Here is a 19,618-nt window from a genome sequence, read left to right as displayed (position 1 = left end):
GTGGATGCCAACGTTAAATTCCTTTATTTGTACTTGGGGTCATATGGCAGCACTAGCGACTCTTGAATCTTTCAGCGTAGCAGGTTTGGGATCAAGTTAAGCATGGGCCAGCTGGATATTCCACCTCCCCAACCACTACCAGTAAATGGAGAACCAGAGGTCCCCTTTATGTTTATCGGTGATATGAGGCCTTTGCTTTATCTGAGAATGTCATGCGGCCTTACTCGCAAAGAAATCTCGACCGGAAAACTGTATTAAACAACTGGTTGAGTAGTGCCAGGCGTGTGGTAGAGTGCACATTTAAGATCATGGCAAACAAATGGCGCATCTACCACACCATCATGATGCTGTCACCGGCAAATGCGGTGCATGTTGTCAAGACAACGTCATTGTACGCGAGATGGATGGAGCACAGGGTGAGGATGATCGCCCACAAGCAGTTCCTTTGCAGACCTTTCCAGCAACTCACATCCGTGGAACTAATGCAGCTCTGCAGTTAAAGGAGCTGCTGACTGCCTACTTCATGCGGCCAATTGAGGATACGCCTCCTAATGTCCCATCAACTGTCAATGTTTAATCTGGTTTTCTGTCACTCTACAATTTTCTGCTCTGTTTCTGCAAATAAATGTTATGTTTTCCAACTTTTATAATCTCGGGTTCTCAGTTATCTATCAGTGCCTTGTAACAAGCCAGATTTCTTTCCTTTAAAACAAGACCAGTTGCCTGGCAATCCTTCTGACCATGTGTCTGTGAATACATTCAGCCATAGACCCTGAACAGGCATGCAGAAGATCAGAAAATGAATCTGCAGACTCAGGGTAGTCATATGCTTGTTACAGGATTTTACTTGTGACATCAGATCAACAGGGCTGCCAGGCAACTGGTATTGTTTAAAAGGAAGTAAATGTGGCAGCCTCCATACACCTCCCACCAGAGGTGCCCTTTGAGTATTGTTCTGGGTCAGTTCACAACAAAACATAACCTTACAAAAAGGATTGTTTACTCACTCTTAGCATGTTTCTCCGACTGTGGCAAAGCATCCCAGTCGCCCTTGAACACATCTCGCGCGATATTGCCCCACACGTCTCGCGCGATATTGCCCCACACCTACAGTGCATTTTTGTTCAGTTTGTACGTAGAAGAGCCCTTGTCCTACAGCTTTGGGTGCTGCTGCACTTTAACTATTAAATCTTCACTGCAGAACCAAGTCATGATGACACTGATCTTAGCTGCACTCTTTCTGTCTGTCTACCATAAACAGGAAATGACATCTGCAGAAGGTAAAAAGGTGTTTTGTCGGTATTCTGCAAGGTTGGCTGGGTAAAATGGCTGTAAAAATGCTGCTGATAGTGATTTCTGAGCGATTTTCCCGCGTTCCTATACTTAATATTACCGCTAATCGCTCAGAAAACACTGCAGGCAACACGTTTGCGATTCAGCAAATTGCTTAGGTGAGAACATTTCCATATACTTTCATTGACCACACCTTTTACAAGCCGCTAGCGATTTCCAGCGATGCTGAAATCGCACTGAAAATGCACAAGTGTCCTTACCGAAAAGTGGCAACGGGAGGCATAGAGACAGCCTATCGCACTTGCAGCTTAGCCGTTGCTTCGAATTCTGAGTTAACCCTATTTGGAAACTCTTTTCTTGATTTTTATGCCCCACTGCACAACTGTCTGTACCTGTTGTTGAAGTCCAATCACTTATTGCAGGATTTCTCCCTTTCAAGGGAGGATTCCTGCGTCCTATATTACCATATAAGTAAACAATTGTGCCAGAAACGCCCTTTACTTAAGTCTATCAAATTAGTTTATTGGAAAACTCAAACATTTTTTATTTTTTTGTTTGCTGAGCACCCATTTATTGGTCTATCTAGTGTCTCCTGACCCCCTCCCTTTAGAGTGTAAGCTTTTGTCAGGGCCCTCCCCTCACATACGTATGATTCCGGGGGTGGTTAATTGGGCATGGGTAGAAGCTGAGACAGCTCTCCTTGCACTATGAATAAATGTAATAAATATATTCCCCTATTGATGATCTAATTTGTCCTTTAAGACACTTAAAGTGGACCCAAATTAAAAATACAAGATTTCAGAAATAAAATCTATTTTCTAAATTATAATAATAAATAGCAGCCTTTTTTCAGCTGCATGATGGCAAATATAAAATATTTTACATTCATTGGAGGAACCCCTCCCTTCCTTTCAAATTGCCGGGATTTTTCCGGCAAACTGCTGGAGTAGATGGTGTCCAGCAATGGAGGAATTGCTAATGGCTGCCCCCAGTATAACCCTAGTTATGGAAAGAGAAGGGTGAAAAGCATGCACTGAAATGCTCATAGGCTTGAAGGAGTGTTTATTTATCTTTGTATGTGTCAGAGTGGTGCAACTAAATATTTTTAATTAAAAAAATGTTTGGTTTGGGTCCGCTTTAATTTGGGGTCTGGCTATTGCAGGCACCCAAATTACAGGGATGTTTTTGCAGATATTAACCCAATGCTGCTATAGCCATAATTAACATTATGGTCTATGGCAGCACCCAAGTTAGAAACTGTGTGGTGAACTCCAGGTGCCAAGATAACCTGACCCTAATCATCATGCATCTGCATCATTGTGCACCCATCTCACTAACTGACTTGAACTACTTTGTCTCTAAGACCATCACTAACTTGAGTTTTTGTGTAACTTAGTTCTTTCTGTCACTCTTTTTATTGTTCAGTGCTCTTATGCTGATGCCTAAAATACATTAACTCAGCAGACATAACATGACCATAAGCTTTTTATAATAAGAAATTTAACATATGCATCAAAATAAAATTTTTCCAGGTTTAACATTTTTCCTAACTTTAGAGTTTTTTTGTTTTTATTTTTAAATGTTCCTACTAATTACCCTAACATGATGTGCTCATGAACGTTTCTTTAGAGGGTTCAGCAAATTTGGTCCAATTCCTCAAAAATTACATTAACCACTTCATCGCAAAGGCGTTTTTACCCGGACAAGAGCGATTTTCACCTTTCGGTGCTTATCCCTTTCATTTGCCAATAGCTTAATCACTACTAATCACAATGAAATGATCTATATGTTGTTTTTTTTCACCACCAATTGGGCTTTTTGGGGTTGATATTTTTGTTGTCAGTAACTTACTTTCTATGCATTTTAAAGGGAAAAACAAGGAAAAAATGAAAAAAAATACTTTCTCCAATTTCATCCAAAACCCACACATTTTATGTGCCTATTTGTTCTGGTTATCACAAGATTTTAATTATGCCCCTAGTACAAAGTATGGTGACAATATAGTATTTGGAAATAAAGGTGCACACACATGTGAAAATAGGGGGCGTGCACGCGCACAGCAGCAGCAGCAGTGCTGTCTGACTTATAAAAACGTCCTGCTAGAACCTCTTAAAGAGAATCTGTATTGTTAAAATTGCACAAAAGTAAACATACCAGTGCGTTAGGGGACATCTTCTATTACCCTCTGTCACAATTTTGCCGCTCCCCCCGCATTAAAAGTGGTTAAAAACAGTTTTTAAAAGTTTGTTTATAAACAAACAAAATGGCCACCAAAACAGGAAGTAGGTTGATGTACAGTATGTCCACACATAGAAAATACATTCATACACAAGCAGGCTGTATACAGCTTTCCTTTTGAATCTCAAGAGATCATTTGTGTGTTTCTTTCCCCCTGCAGCTTTCATGCACTGAAGTGTCAGGCTACTTGTTTCTTCCTGCAAACAGCTTTGCCCTTGTCTGTAATTCCTCACTATGTGAAAGCCCAGCCAGCTCAGAGGACGATTTATACAACTTGTAAAAGACAAGAGAGAAGAGAGAAGCTGCTCTAATCTAAATAACACACAGGCAGTGTGCATAGAGGGCCAGGAGGGGGGAGATGCATAGCAGAACCACAACACTGAAGAACTTGGCAGCCTTCCAGACATAGGACGACAAGTCCGACAGGGGAGAGATAAGCTGATTTATTACAGAGATGGTTATAGTAGAAAGTGCTGCAGTAAGCCAGAGAACATTAGAATAGGTTTTGGAACTTGTAGGATGAAAAATAACAGGATGCAATTTTTGTTACGGAGTTTCTTTAATGGCTCTAGGACGATTTTATAAGTCAGCTTGTTATAAAGTGGTTAAAGGTGATAACAATGACTTTAGCAGTTAATGGCAAAGCCACCATAAATGTTATAATCACTAAATTTGCTAGGTATTGTAAGGATAATGAGTCAAAAAGATAAAACTACTTTTTAAGAAAAAAACATTTTAGTTCTTTTTTTTTTTTTTTAATGTGGCAATGCAGAGCTTTACTGAATGTAACTTAAAGCGGTTTAACACCCAGCATTACAACTTTGCTTTAAAAGATTGCTTACAGCTTACAAACTATTATGCCAGATTTTTTTTAAGCATAAATTCACTGAATGGGTTAAACATGACATTTTAGTGTTGGATTTAACTAGGAATCCGCATCCGTTCTTATCTGTAGTTACAAAATGTATCTTTATTTGTAATACAAATAGACCTTTGAAAAGCCTGCCGGGGAAGCCCTCTTTGTTCTCTCAGAGCAGTGTTTGTTTGTTACATTGTAGATAGATACATATGTAACTAAACAAGCAAGCACGGAGGAGGATTTCTAGCTAAATGCAGCACTAAAATGGCATGTTTAATCCATTCAGTGAATTTCTGCTAAAAAAAAAAATCTGGCATAATAGTTTATAAGCTGTAAGCAAAGTTGAAATGCTGGGTGTTAGACCACTTTAATGATTGGAATTGCTTACACACAACTCATTTGCAGCTCACAGGTTTGCAGTTTCCTGGTTCTGATTATTTTTTTTTCCCTTTCTTCAATAAGGGGAAAACATCAGCTGTATGCCAGTCACAGGGAATTGACCCTCTTCATTGGGAATCACAGAAAATAAGATAGTGTTGTATTGATAACTAAACCCAAAAGTATTCTACAAAATTCCTGCATTTTAAGTGGAACTAAAGGCCGCGTTCAGTGGTATGTTGCAGTGCGTTGAAATGGCCGCTTTGTAATGTGGCTTCCTGGACACTGAGATTCAGTTTTTGATTCATTCTGAAATTGTGGTTTTACAGATTTGTCCTAAGTTTTTGATTTTCTCATTAACATTTGAAATCAATTACAAGTTGAATGATTTTTTTTTTCTCGTCACCTCTGGAGTGTTTTTGTTTACTATCTCTTGAGAACACCACCCTCTATTGTCTGGAGGACTGCTGTTCATGATAATCCCTTGCACTCCCCCAACCAGTGTTTACTTTTTTAAATACAGCCATCCACTTCCTGTCAGGCTGTAATTAGATTGTGTAGAGGGTCAATACTTTGCCATACTTGTTTTAAAATGCGCATACAGATGTATGCAACCATTTTCAATAAGTCTCATTATAGCAGTAAGAATTGTTTTTGTTTTTTTGGCATGATTAAATGTTGGATGCAAAAATTCTATTACTTGTGTAGTTTTTCTTTTTAAAAAGGTCTTTCTTTAGTTCCAGGAAGTTTTTCCTTTTTTGCATGTAGTCAAGAAAAAGATGTCACTGTCCAGTTGTGCAAGTTTCTTCAGGTGTTGCACTTGCACAACTGGACAGCGACATCTTTTTCTTTTGAAAAGTTAGTGTACCAGAGATGTACACTAGCGCTAATGTATACCTACCTGGGGCTTTCTCCAGCCCTATAAGCACTGTGGCTTCTCTCCCCATCCTCTTCAGCCCCTTCGTTCTGGCGCTAGGAATCCTGGTAATCCGGTCAGTCGCCACCATTCAAGGGCTTCTGCACATGCGCGGCTCAGCCACATATGCGCCCTGCCGTGCTCCTGTCCTCCAGGGGATGGGAGCATGACAAAGGGGGTGGCTGCCTGCATTACAATGAGTCATAGTGGCATAACAAAGGGGCCACGGAGGATGGCGAGGGAGGCCGCAGTACTTATGAGGATGGAGGAAGCCCCAGGTAAACAAAAATTAGCACTGGTGATCCATCTCCGGGTCCCTTTTAGACAGTAAAATGAATTAGCAAAAGATGACTATACACTTCAGATCTTAGAACAAAGTTTTTGTCAAATGTGTACCTTATTAAAAAAAATGGTTTTCTTATTTTAAAGAAACGTATCCTCTAGTAAACATGTTTTTAGCTTTTTTAATTGCCAATTTATTCAAAGTGTTTGTACACTTAAAAATATGTAACAGTAGGCGATTTTCTAATGTGGAACCTTACACTGGTCTACATTGTAGTGGCATCCATCTGCATTGTAGGTCAACTTTCTAGGAGTAAATGGCCAGTGATAAGTGCAGTCCGGTTCTGTAAATATAACGGAGTGATATCTGCCCCTCAGGAAGGACGGCGGCCCAAAACAGAAAGCAGTTTATGAACAAGTGATTTGTATTCCACTCTGTGATATGCAATCACTTCTTCAACCTAGCAGCTCACCAGATGGACACCACCTCAGAGTCCAGGTGGGTCTAGCGCATAGCCTTAGAGCGGCAACTTCAAACCACAGCCTTCACAACTTCATTTCCAAAAGCCGGATATATCCAAATTTATTGCATAATTCCACATATAAAAAATAAAATAAAAGCAATATAGCGTAATAGTTATATTGATTTTATTTTATTTTTTATATGTGGAATTGTGCAATAAATTTGGATATATCCGTTTTTTGGAAATGAAGTTGTGAAGGCTGTGGTTTGAAGTTGCCGCTCTAAGGCTATGCGCTAGACCCACCTGGACTCTGAGGTGGTGTCCATCTGGTGAGCTGCTAGGTTGAAGGGGTGATTGCATATCACAGAGAGTGGAACACAAATCACGTTTGCACGTTTTGGGTGGCATGTGTGTTACCTGCAACTTGAGATTACAGTAATGCACTATGTGTGGCTTTTTGTTTAGTTTTTAGATACCAAGAGGAGCGCTGTCACAGCTACTTTCATAAGGATTCAAGGCTCTGTGGTAGCGAACACTCATTTGAGACATTGGCCTCAATTCACTAAGCTTAACTCCTGTCTTTAATAACTCTTCTGAGCTGTTTTACAGTATTCACAATTATATCACCATGGTGATAACTGTAAAACAGCTCAGAAGAGTTATTAAAGACAGGAGTTAAGCTTAGTGAATTAAGGCCATTGACTGTTTTATGTTATAATATTTTGGCAGGTGCAGTTTTTTTTCCAAAAAGTTTATGAACAAGGGCTTTTTTTTTCTTTAACATTTTATTATGAAGGCAATTTTAACCAACAGATTTTGCTGCTGTGGATGTGGTGGGGGAGGGGGGAGAACATTGTAAAGGAATAACTATCTATTTTATAACCTGTTTAGTGCAATAACGATTTACAACATTTGCACACTCAGGGTCTTAACAGACCAGCCCTATGGGTACATGGTACAGACAAATATCTTAGTCAATTAGTGTGGATGCTTCTATGTATAGTTTGTTGTCTACAGGGTACACAGAACTTTGCTGACCCCCCCCCCCACACACACACACACACTTCTATAGAAATTGTAGAGTGGGCGGAGCTATCCCCCATACGCTGGGTATGTACTATGCACAATGTGACCACCATCAATATCCTAAACACTGGTAGAACCGTGTAGCTGTAAAGAATTCTGCTTCTAGCAATGCTATTGATGGGTAGTGGACACAGACACAAGAGTAGAGGGGTGGCCCATGAACTACATGGTTTCTATATACATATAATATACAGTGCTAGATGTCCTTGACCAGTTTCACCAAAAACTGCTTCATCAGAAGGTGACAGTGCAGAACTATTTACAACATAACATATACACTCCCCCCACCAGCTGTACAATAGTGTTCCCCCAGCAGCCCTCAATAGCCCAAGTCAGAGCTTTAAGATACGTATCTGTACTGTGTGTGTACCCATAGGGCTGGTCTTTCAAGACCCTCAGTGTGCAATTATTATTTCCCTGGAACTCATTCGGCTAGTGTGTTGTGTGATTTATAACATTAAATAATTATAATTTACATCGGGTTCATAATAGCAAGAAACATTATAGCAAGAGAGCATATAGTTGTATGTAGCTGAAGGCAGGCACTAGCACTGGTCAAAACAATATAAAAAAAAAACCCACACACTACCAGTATATGCGGTTGAACTGCCCAATAGCTTATTGTTTACAATTAAAATGGACTTGTATGTGACTATGTTGAATTGTGACTTATTGAATGTTAATTGTAAGCAATAACCTATTGGACAGTTGAACAGCATATACTGGCAGTGTGTGTTTTTTTTCTTCATAATATCGTCTGCATCACCTGCGGTCTTCAGGGGCTCGGTGGCTGTGCAGATCCGCTCCTCCTGCCTCTCCCCACCCTCATGCAGAGTATCACAGGAAGTGGTGTAATATTTATCTCCTTCAGTGCTGCCGGTCCCTTCCATGCAACACAGCTGCAAACTCTCTGCTGCCATTCACTGTCTCCTGATCACCTGACTGATGAAGTCACATTATCGGGAGCTCTGTAATGGTATTGGGGCAAAGTGTTTCCATGGGTGGTTGTCTATGGTGGGAAGTAGGATAGATCTCTGGGGCCCTGTCTGGGATCACCTCTGTGAAACGCTATCAGAGATAAGACCTGATGGTGTTTGACTTAATTGGGAGGAGGATTAAGGCCCATACACACGTCGGATTTCCGCAAACGACGGGTCGTTTGCACGCCCCTTCATTCCGTCGTTCGCCTGCTAAATCGGGCGTGTGTACAGACTGTCGTTCGCTTGATAAGGGTGAGTTTGAGCGATCCGCCGGGCGGATCGCTCAAACTCACCCTTATCAAGCGAACGACAGTCTGTACACACGCCCAATTTAGCGGGCGAACGAAGGGGGTGCAAACGACCCGTCGTTCGCGGAAATCCGACGTGTGTTTGGGCCTTTAGGCTTATTTCAAGGATGCCACAAAGCTGTCACCCTCAACCACAGCTTGCAAAACTGTCACAACTAGCAGTCATCTGTGGACAAATCTGCTATCCATAAAACACACAGATTCCTGAGCTGAAAAGAGATCTCTCCCTGTCTATGGAAGTAGCAATGATTTCAGATACTGATGGAGAACTGCACAGACTCAGGCTGGCAGTCGCCTAACTATATAGTTCGGTCTCAAATTCATATCCCAACAAAATGTGAGCACAGCACATGATGCAATCTCACATCGGTGGCAATGAAACAATAGATCATACAATACATCCGCTGGTGTCACAATACTCTGTATTTTGTAGTCTCTCTACATTCTCTGCTTAGCAAACAGAAGACTAACTTATAAAATATTTAATATAACAAAAGGTTGAACAGGGCAGAAAGAATATATACAAAAATATTTACAAAAACAAAAGAAAAAAATGCGCAAGGCATTTGCTCATAAAAATAAAGAGAAATTATGTCCTTATAGAAAATGTCTAACTTCTGGTGTGGAAGGGTTCTTGTTAGTGAGGATTTACCCTGATGTCTGAGCAGCTAAGATGGAAACCTTCTGAGGAAATGTACTGACTGGAGCTGAGAGCTGATCTTTATAGGACAGAATATACTCTGAGGCTCCCCAAATGTCTGAGAATCCAATTTCCTCATTTATAACAAGGGCGACATTATCCTTTGTAACATTAAGGCCTCATTTCATGTCTCTTCATACATGTCCGTTTTCTGATTATGAGCCATCCGAATGCATGCCAGATATACGGACACAGTCTAATTGTGTTTCAGGCAGCTTCCAGTTTAACTGTGTCAGGAACCGGCCCCACGGCACGCCTGCGGAGAGAGTTCTTGATGGGGGTTTCGACCAGATCGAGGGGTGAGGAGCCCCTTGCCACGCTAACACACAGCTGTCACCCCTCAACAACACTCTACCACCACCAGCTGTCCACAACGGTACTGCTAGACAATTCCTACTCTGCTGTCAAGCTGCTTGCACTCAGACTGGCATTTTACGTACCTTGGGTCAGCTGCAAGCTTTAGGCCAAGTACAAAAATGCCAAACACAATGCAATCACACACGGAAGTGATGCACAATCCAAGCATGAGCATACACTGAACTTGTGACATGATTACACTGCTTAACACTCAAAAGACTAGCTTATTCATCAAAGATTTAATATTCCCAAAAAGTGGAACAGTGCAGAAAGGAATATATACAAAGATATTTACAAAAACAAAGTAAACCGTACAAAGGCACAACAAGACAGACTTATCAACATAAAATGGGAATCAAATAGAAAATCAGCCTTTACCAGCGCAAAGGCCAGGGCTTGGCTTTGCAAGAAGCACGCAGTACTGACCAGAAGTCAGGGCACCCCTAGCGTGCGGCTAGCTCCTGAGAAGTACAAGTTCTGAATCATTCACACTGATTTTTTTTTAATAGCAAGGAGCATAACCTGGGCTACCCAATATTCAAATATTCAAATCCAGAAATAATCTAATTTCCTCACATGGTGACATCACGGTTTGTAAAGACCTCTGTAACATCCTAGCTTGCTACTATATGCAAATTTCAGAGGTTCCTGTACTGCTTTAAGCCTCCCAACAGCAGGCCTTAGACAGTCCATGGTGTGTATTGTAACAATAGGGTATCTGTATAGGTGTCAGGCTTATCTGTCCGGGTAGGCAGACCTCAAAGCAATGCAACCATTCAATTAGGTTATTCCTGACATTCTGAGGCATCTCAAAGAAATCAGGCAGCCTATTCAGATCTCTTCCTACTTCACAATGGCTATCATTCATGAAAGTGCTGTCGGTCTGGAGAATCAGTGCGGGAAAACACCGCTGGCGGTGTTTTAGACTTCTGGGTGGGCATTCATAAAAAAGTATCCATGTGCGGAAGCAGTGCGGAGATTCCCCGAACTAGGCAGGCGGTAAGCTTGCGGAGACACACAAGCTGTCGAGTTGATATATTTCTCCGTGTTCCGCTCTGCTGCAGCTGCCTGGGAGGTCTGTGTGTCTCATTTCATTTACATTGTTATCGCCACATCAGAGGGAGCGGTACTTCCCGACCTCACACCGCTTGCGGTGATCTTTATGAATTAACATTTTGCTACATTTGTTCCAATAATCACCGCACAAGGTGGTGATTTATCACTCTGCTCGGTAGTGTCATTTTTTCATGCGGAAAGAGCCTTTATGAATGCTGACTTTGCTCAGAGGTCGGTAAAGTCAGCTGTTTTAAGCATTTCCGCATGCGGAAATGTTTTATGAATGATGGCCAATGTCTAGGTGTCTGTGGGCTATTGAACTCAGCTGGTCTATTCAAATGAGATTCACAGCCCTTTACCAAAAGATGCAGAGTTACCTTTTACAGATGACAGAGACATACACATCTAAGATAGTATTTCACCCACACAGCAGACAGAAGGGAACACCATGGCTTCTACAAGATACAAGTTACACATGGCTGCTGTGTCACATACAACATCACAAACAGTACCCCTAATGCAATTACAATACACATAATGGTGCATGGACTGTCTGGCAGGATTCTATTCATCCTAGAACAATGCCCAGGTGTTTGCATGTAACAGCACCTAATACACACAGAGTGACATTACCTGCCTGGCATCATCCCCTCTAGGGGTGGAAAACAATAGAGCTGCTGGCCAGGTGCTGCTCACATCCCATTACAATGCACTTACAGGAAATGCTATGCAAATATACACATTCTACTTACCATGGGATCAGGGCGCTTTTAGCCAAAGTAAACAAAATGGCCTCCACATAAGACAAGATGGGACCTGTACTGTTTAAGGCCACATGATAAATGTTACACCCCTGATTTACATCATACATTTGTATATTCTAAATAAATACACTGTAATTATCAGATAAGCATTTCAGCATTTGGTAATGTAGTGCAAAATGTAGTACAGTAAAATATCTACATGTTCAATGTGTGAGAATATCCAGCTCCTGGTTATCTCCTGCATAGTAGTGATTAGTGCTGATTTCACTGAGAAGCTACATACTCTTAGCTACTCTGTATCAAAATTGAATGAGACAGCTGTGACAGTGGGAGGCGGGGCTAACACACCCATGCGGCCGTCATATCCGATGCGTCCCACATTGCGTTCTATGTCACTCCTATGCTTCCTTCTTCTTGGTTGAGGGAGGGTGGGAATGACATGGAATGTAACGTGAGGCACTTTGGTTCAGACAGTCACATGGGTATGTTAACCCCGCCTCCCGCAGTCACAGATGATAAGAATCTTTGGATTTAGAAATTAAGCTGTAGTGAAAAACCACAGGATTCATATAGAAATAACTCTGTTTATTTGTAATAACACTGGAAAACAGAGCTTTTCTAGCATCCATCATTGAAAAATAAATGAAATAAGATTCCAGTGATAATTTTGTGCATCCTACTATTATTGCTACTACTACTACTACTACGTCTTTTAGCACTACTACTTCTTTTACTTCTTTTACCATCACTAGTACTACTACTTATTTTACCACTACTACTACTTCTTTTACAGGTGATCAGTACTGATCCCTCCCTCTCCGCCCCCCCCCTGAACCCCAACATAAAATTATCTGCTCCTTCTGTTGATATGTACATTTACACTACCATTATGTTGATATTTATCAATTTATTTATCTGCCATTTAATAAATATATATATATCTATATGTGTATGTGTGTGTATGTGTATATATGTATGTGTATGTGTATGTATATGTATGTGTATGTATATATATGTATGTATATGTATATATATATATGTATGTATGTGTATGTATATGTATATATATATGTATGTATATGTGTGTATATATATATATATATGTATATATACATGAGAGAGAGAGAGAGAGAGAGAGAGATCTTAAGCAATATAAACATGAACTAAGAAAAAAAAATACATATATATAATTTTTTTTCTTAGTACATGTTTATATGTTGCTTAACCACTTTACCCCCGCGCGTACATATTTCTCCGCCCCTTTTTCCATCCTTTGACAACCAGGGACGGAGAAACACGTACTTTCCGCGTTCCCGACGCTGCCCGCGCTCCCGCTCGTAAACACGCCGCCCGCCGCTAGTAAACACGCCGCCGCCCGCTCGCCCGGAGATCAATGAACGGGAAAATCCATTCCCGTTCGTTGATCTAAGCCCCACAATGACCCGCTGCTCTCCTATGGGCAGTGCGATCATTGTGAGAAGAAACTCACGTGTCCAGCCTCCTTATTCTTCCTCCAAGCTTCCGGAAGGAGGCTTGGAGGTCGCAATAAAGCAAAAAGTTACTGTGGCCATCTTGTGGCCAAATAGTAAACTACACCCTACACATTTTGCACATACAAATAAATGACTTTTACACAAAAAATTAACTCATTACCTCCCACACTCCCCATTTTTTTTTTTTTGTAATTAAAAAAAAATTCAAAAATTTACAATTAAAAAAAATACATAATTAGTTACCTTAGGGACTGAACTTTTTAAATATTTAAGTCAAGAGGGTATAACACTGTTACTTTATAAACTATGGGCTTGTAATTAGGGATGGACGCAAAACTGAAAAAAATGCACCTTTATTTCCAAATGAAATATTGGCGCCAAACATTGTGATAGGGACATAATTTAAACGGTTTTATAACCGGGACAAAAGGGCACATAAATTTCATGGGTTTTAATTACAGTAGCATGCATTATTTAAAAACTATAATGGCCGAAAACTGAAAAATAATTTTTTTTTTCCCCACATTTTTCCTATTTTCCCATTAAAACACATTTAGAAAAAAATAATTCTTGGCATAATGTCCCATCTAAAGAAAGCCTAATTGGTGGCGGAAAAAACAAGATATAGTTCATTTCATTGCGATAAGTAATGATAAAGTTATAGACGAAAGAATGGAAGGAGCGCTGAAAGGTGAAAATTGCTCTGGTGGTCAGGGGGTAAAACCCCTCAGTGGTGAAGTGGTTAAGATCTGTAATATATTTAATATATTTAAAGTGTCTCACATGAAGAAATACATTACAGCTTATAAACTGGCTAAGGTGTCAGAAAGCTACAAAATGAATTTGTAAATCAATTACTTCTAAAGTGTAAAATTATATGAAGGCTTCAAGTTTAACTGTCCTAACATAATGTATATTTGGTCGTATTAGAATTTAAAAAAAAAAAAAACATTTTCCAATTCAATTACTCCTAGAGACTAACCTAATTACTCCTAGAGACTCTACTTAAGTTTTGAATCACTGATACTGAGAGGTCATTTGATTAGACCTTAGTTTCAGTGGGCATTCCCCTTTCCCATTGTTTTCAGAGTCTATTTAAGTATGTGAGAACAATTGGGGGTATTTACATAAAATATGCAAACTGATCCAGCCAATGAGAAGTTTTCTCCATTGTCTTCCCAAACCCTCCACCAGTATAAAGCAGATGACCTGATCTGATCCTGGGACTTACCATTTGATCCAGAGACCAAAGAGTATATTATTCAGGTGAAGAATTCTTGGATATTCATCCACCTCATCTCCAAACAACTCTCCACAGTATATCACCATCACATTAAGGTAAGACTTTTAATATAATTTATTTTTAATTCATAGCATTAAATGTGCTGATGTTTACCTTTTGTACACAGTGAGTACATATTAGTGCTGAGGTGTACCTCTGTATGCAGTGGGCAGATATTATTATTATTATTAGTAGTAGTAGTAGTAGTATTATTATTATTATATGACAGTATTGATCAGTGGTAGAGTATTTGGAAAAGCACCCGTGGCAGGAAACATATGCCAGGACTCACACCCAGTTCCTGTAGAAGATGTTACTCCAATACAATAGAGCTTTTAATGGTGTTGTGGTGACCCTATTGGTTGTATTAGAACATTGGCTTATGGATAATTTTTTGACAGGGAAAGCTTACTAAAATAAAATTTCCCTGTTGAAAAAATGTTCCATAGGCCAACATAAAATTAAAGCAATACAGAGAGTGATCTATATGCAGGTGTTGTTTACTTTTATTATTCTAATATGAAAGTTCTGATACAGGTTGAAAATAGTCTAGATACTCATGAAACCTCTTTCTTCTCCTTCCTCCAGGACAGAATGGCTTCCGATGGGTTTCAGGATTTGATGTCTCTCCTAGATGAACTCCAATATTCACTAAAAGACATGGAGCAAGTGGACCTATGTGACAGCTACATCATGGAAGATGTGCTTGGGGAAGGGGCATTTGGCAAAGTTGTGGTGGCCCAGGACAAGGAAACAGGTCAGTTTGTTTGATGATCATAGCAGATTAATAGTCATTATATTGTATTATGAAAGGGTGGGATAGAGGTATATAATCTCTGTTTAATATATTGTTCATGTATTGAATGCTTTTGTTTTCATGGTTTATGATGATAGAAAGGAATGTGGTCAAATGGATAATATGAAACCTGTGTGTGTGTTTTAACATGTTTTGCTTGTTTGTGTGGTTTGTAGCTGTCAGTGTTTACACAAAATCTATATGTGATTGCTGCATGTGTAGCTGGTGGTTACAGATGTCCTATACTGGAAGACCTCAGTGACTACTTCCTGCAAATGCAGTAATCAATATATTAACCACTTGATTTGACCACTGAGGAGGTTTTCCTCTTTAGAACCAGAGAAATTTTCACCTTTCAGCATTCCTCCCTTTCTTTTGCCAATAACTTAATCACGTCTAATCGCAATGAAATGATATCTTGCTTTTGCCACCAATTAGGCTTTTCTTGGGTGGTACATTATGCTAAGAATTATTTTATTCTAAATGCATTTTAATGGGAATAATATGGAAAAAGGGAAAACATTGTATTTCTGTTTTTGGCCATTATAGTTTTTAAATAAAATAAAAACCACACATTGTATTTGCCCATTTGCCCCGGTTATTGCAACATTTAAAATACTTCCTTAGTACAATGTATGGCGCCAATATTTTATTTGGAAATAAAGGTGCACTTTTTCAGCTTTGCATCCATCACTAATTACAAGCCCACAGTTTAAAAATTAACTGTAATATACCCTCTTAGCATACATATTAAAAAAATTTCAGTCTATAAGGTAACTAGTTATGTATTTTTTTTAATTGTCCTTTTTTTAATGCATTTTAGTACAATGGAAGAGTGTAGGAAAGAAAGAGATCATTTTAAATGTAATTGTGGGTCTTTTTATTAAAATAAATATGTAGGTGTAATTTGACTATTTGGCCACAAGATGACCTCACGCATTATCTCCTATTAACATACGATAAGTACGCTAAATAGGAAGTAATGCGTTGATGTGCTACTGCAGAATATACAATGATGCAGGCAATCTTATTGATGGCGCCGTTCATTGACACAAGGACTTAGATCAATGAATGGGAACTGTTCTCCCATTCATTGATCCCCCTGCTAACCAGCAGCGATGTAAATTAGCACGGTAGACAGCAGGGAGCACATACAGCGGCAATGCAGTGGGAGCCGTATATCTATGCCCCTGGAACGGGAAAAGTCTTCCCACGGGGTGTGGATATACTGCCTGAGTTCCACTAAGCAATTAAACTTCTTTTCAAATAGTTTTAGAACATGCTAGAAAAAATACTCTGTAAATTAATGGTCATATTTTTGTTCTGCTTAGGTGAAAGAGTGGCTCTGAAACTTGTAAACAGAAAGAGGACCAGTGAAAGGAAGTTCCTGAGGGAGTTTGGGATTTCATTTTTCCTATCGAGTCACGCCAATATTGTTAAATGCCATGGATGTGCCTTCAAAACATATGATCATCTGGTCTTCACACAGGAATTTGCACCGATTGGCGATCTGTATTCTGTTCTTTTTAAAAATGTAAGTCCCGTTTACTTCTCTCTTTTTTTTCTGTGGCACTGATTTATTATCAGAATTGCATGTAATATGGTTTGTTTGTTGTTTTTTCATTACAGGTTGGATTTCGTGAAGATGTTGTGAAACGGTGCTGTGTGCAGATGGCTAGTGCTCTGGAGTTCATCTCCCACAACAGAGTCGTGCACATGGATGTGAAGCTTGGAAACTTTTTAGTATTTAATCCAGACTGCCATTGTATCAAGCTCACAGACTTTGGATTTTCCCGCATTGGCGGGACTGTCATTACTGATAGTTTTGGCACACCTCCGCATATGGCACCAGAACTGAATGAAATGGGTGACAGCCTGTCAGTGGATGGTTCTCTTGATGTTTGGGCGTTTGGAGTCTGCATCTTCCAGCTGATCACTGGACGGCTTCCTTGGAAGATGGCGTCTTTAGATGATGAGGAATACAGGATTTTTTTTTCAGTGGCAGTACTATTTGAACTTTATGGAACCTCCAGGACAATGGAGTGAGATGTCCACAGGGGCACAGCAGATGTTCTCCAACTTGCTGGCCATAGATCGTAGGAAGCGAAGTTCATGTACTGAAATTTTTAAATATCTAGATGTACTTTGGGAGAATTGTTCTGCACATTTTGTTTGAAATGGTGCATTCAAGAACCTAGAAGGCTTCTAAGAGCAAACTTTTCATCATACCGGCCCTCATATTCAGCACTTTGTACCTGCAGCTTGTTTCCCATTATGGACCAGAGCAATTGGACATTTTTTGGCTATGTGCCTTGATATATATAATGTATTTTTATTATAATTTTTTTTTGTACCAAGAACTTTATTGCCTATGCATTTTTAAGGGAAAACCTCCTGTTTTTCATTTGCTACCTATTGTTTTAAATTTCAAATTTCTACTGTAAATAAGAACCACAAATTATATTTGGCTTTTTATCCCACTTATTGTAAAGCTGAAATTGTGTTGATGCTACAATGTTTGGGGCTGAGATTTGATTTTGTAATAAAGGTTTATTTATTTACTTTTTCATTTTTTTCTATTCTCGTAATGCTGCATTGATATTAAAACATTTCTAAAATCGGAAATAAAAGGTTTATAGATGGGGTAATTAATTGCTTTATTATTCAGGGGGTGTGTCTGCAAAAATGGGTGCGGTTATAGGGGGTGGCGTATATTTTTGTAGCAGCCGTGTTTTATCCCTGTCCTAAAAGCCCCCAACAGGACTTTATTTTGTAGAAAATCGCTACCATTCATAGGTGGGGTAATTAGTATCTCAGCAGTGCTGATTATCTACCTCTGGAGTTCCACAAAACATGCCCTGTTGGTGGTATTTGAGGACAGACCTGGGAAGCCCTGCCCTATATTATGCTGCTATTAGGTGTCCCGTTCCCATGGGCTTCATCATCATTATTATTTAGTATTTATATAGCGCCGACATCTTCCACAGCGCTGTACACAGTATATTGGCTCGTCACTTAACTGTCCCTTAGAGGGGCTCACAATCTAACACCACAATTGTCCCATGTCTATGTATGTATTTTGTAGTGTATCCTAGTCTAGGGCCAATTTAGGGAGAAGCCAATTAACTTATCTGTATGTTTTTGGGATATGGGAGGAAACAGGAGTGTCCGGGGGAAACCCACACAGACACAGGGAGAAAATACAAACTCCTTGAAGATGTTGCAATCCAGCTCTGCAAAGCGATAGCACTAACCAGGCTGCCACTGTGCTGCTCTTTTTATTGTGCCTACATTACAATGACCATTATTAACATCCCATAAAGGTTCCCCTAGTTTGTTTCTTTACTATGTATCCCTTTTGGTGGCCCTGTGCTGTGCTCCCTGATTTTCCCTGCTGGTCTAGTGGTTTCCTTTTACACCAATAGCTTTCCCAGGTGGACCAGTGGTTCCCCCAGGCTACTTATAATTGCACATGGTAGTGGTTTCTTCATCCCCTCTTCTACTTTGTTCCTGGTAGTCTATTGGCCTACTCCCTGGTTATTTAGTGGTTCCCCTTCGCTGAGAAACAGCTGATTGACATGCTTGTTTAGAGTCTATGGCTAAAACTATTAGGGCAGTGGATCAGCAGCACAGCCAGGCAACTTGCATTGTTTAAAGATATCAGCTTCCATAGCCCTCTCACTTCAGGTGTGCTTTAAGTACTTACTGCACCAGGTGCAGTATAATCATGTCCCGGGAAACTTCATTTGAAGTCCCAGGGACGTGAATATTAGTCAATGGGAGTGGGTCCCCAAGTCAATGAACGCTGGCCTCTATTAGATGCCTGCGTCATTGTATCTTCCGGCTGTTACACTGCCACGCATTATTTCCAATTCACATCCTTACGTATGTCAATCAGAAATGACTGAGGACATCTTGTGGCCAAATAGTAAAACTACATCACAACACATTTTATTTAATAAAAATACCTACATAAAATTAACTATTTCCCTCCCACACTCCCCATAGTACCCAAATATATATTACATTGTACATAAAAATACATAAATAGTTGCCTTAATGGTATCTCAAGGGGCTATATTACTGTAATTTTTCATTTGCAGGCTTATAAATAGTGATGGATGCAAAACTGAAAAAAATGTACCTTTATTTCCATATAAAATATTGGCGCACTACAGGGACGTAGCAATAGAGGTCGCAGCGGTCGCATGCGCGACTGGGCTCGGCTCCTGAAGAGGCGGGGGAGGGGCCCGGGGGGGACCATGTCTTTTTGTAGTGGCCAGGACTGAGTGCGGCCCGTGCGCCGTGAGCGCTATTGGGAGGGGGGGGAGCCGCAGCCGCGGGGAGGGCAGCTCGACCTCTCCCT

The sequence above is a fragment of the Hyperolius riggenbachi genome, chromosome 1 (assembly GCF_040937935.1).
Source record: "Hyperolius riggenbachi isolate aHypRig1 chromosome 1, aHypRig1.pri, whole genome shotgun sequence".
Taxonomy (NCBI): domain Eukaryota; kingdom Metazoa; phylum Chordata; class Amphibia; order Anura; family Hyperoliidae; genus Hyperolius; species Hyperolius riggenbachi.
The sequence above is the reverse complement of the archived record's forward strand: the minus strand, read 5'-3'. Positions refer to the sequence as shown.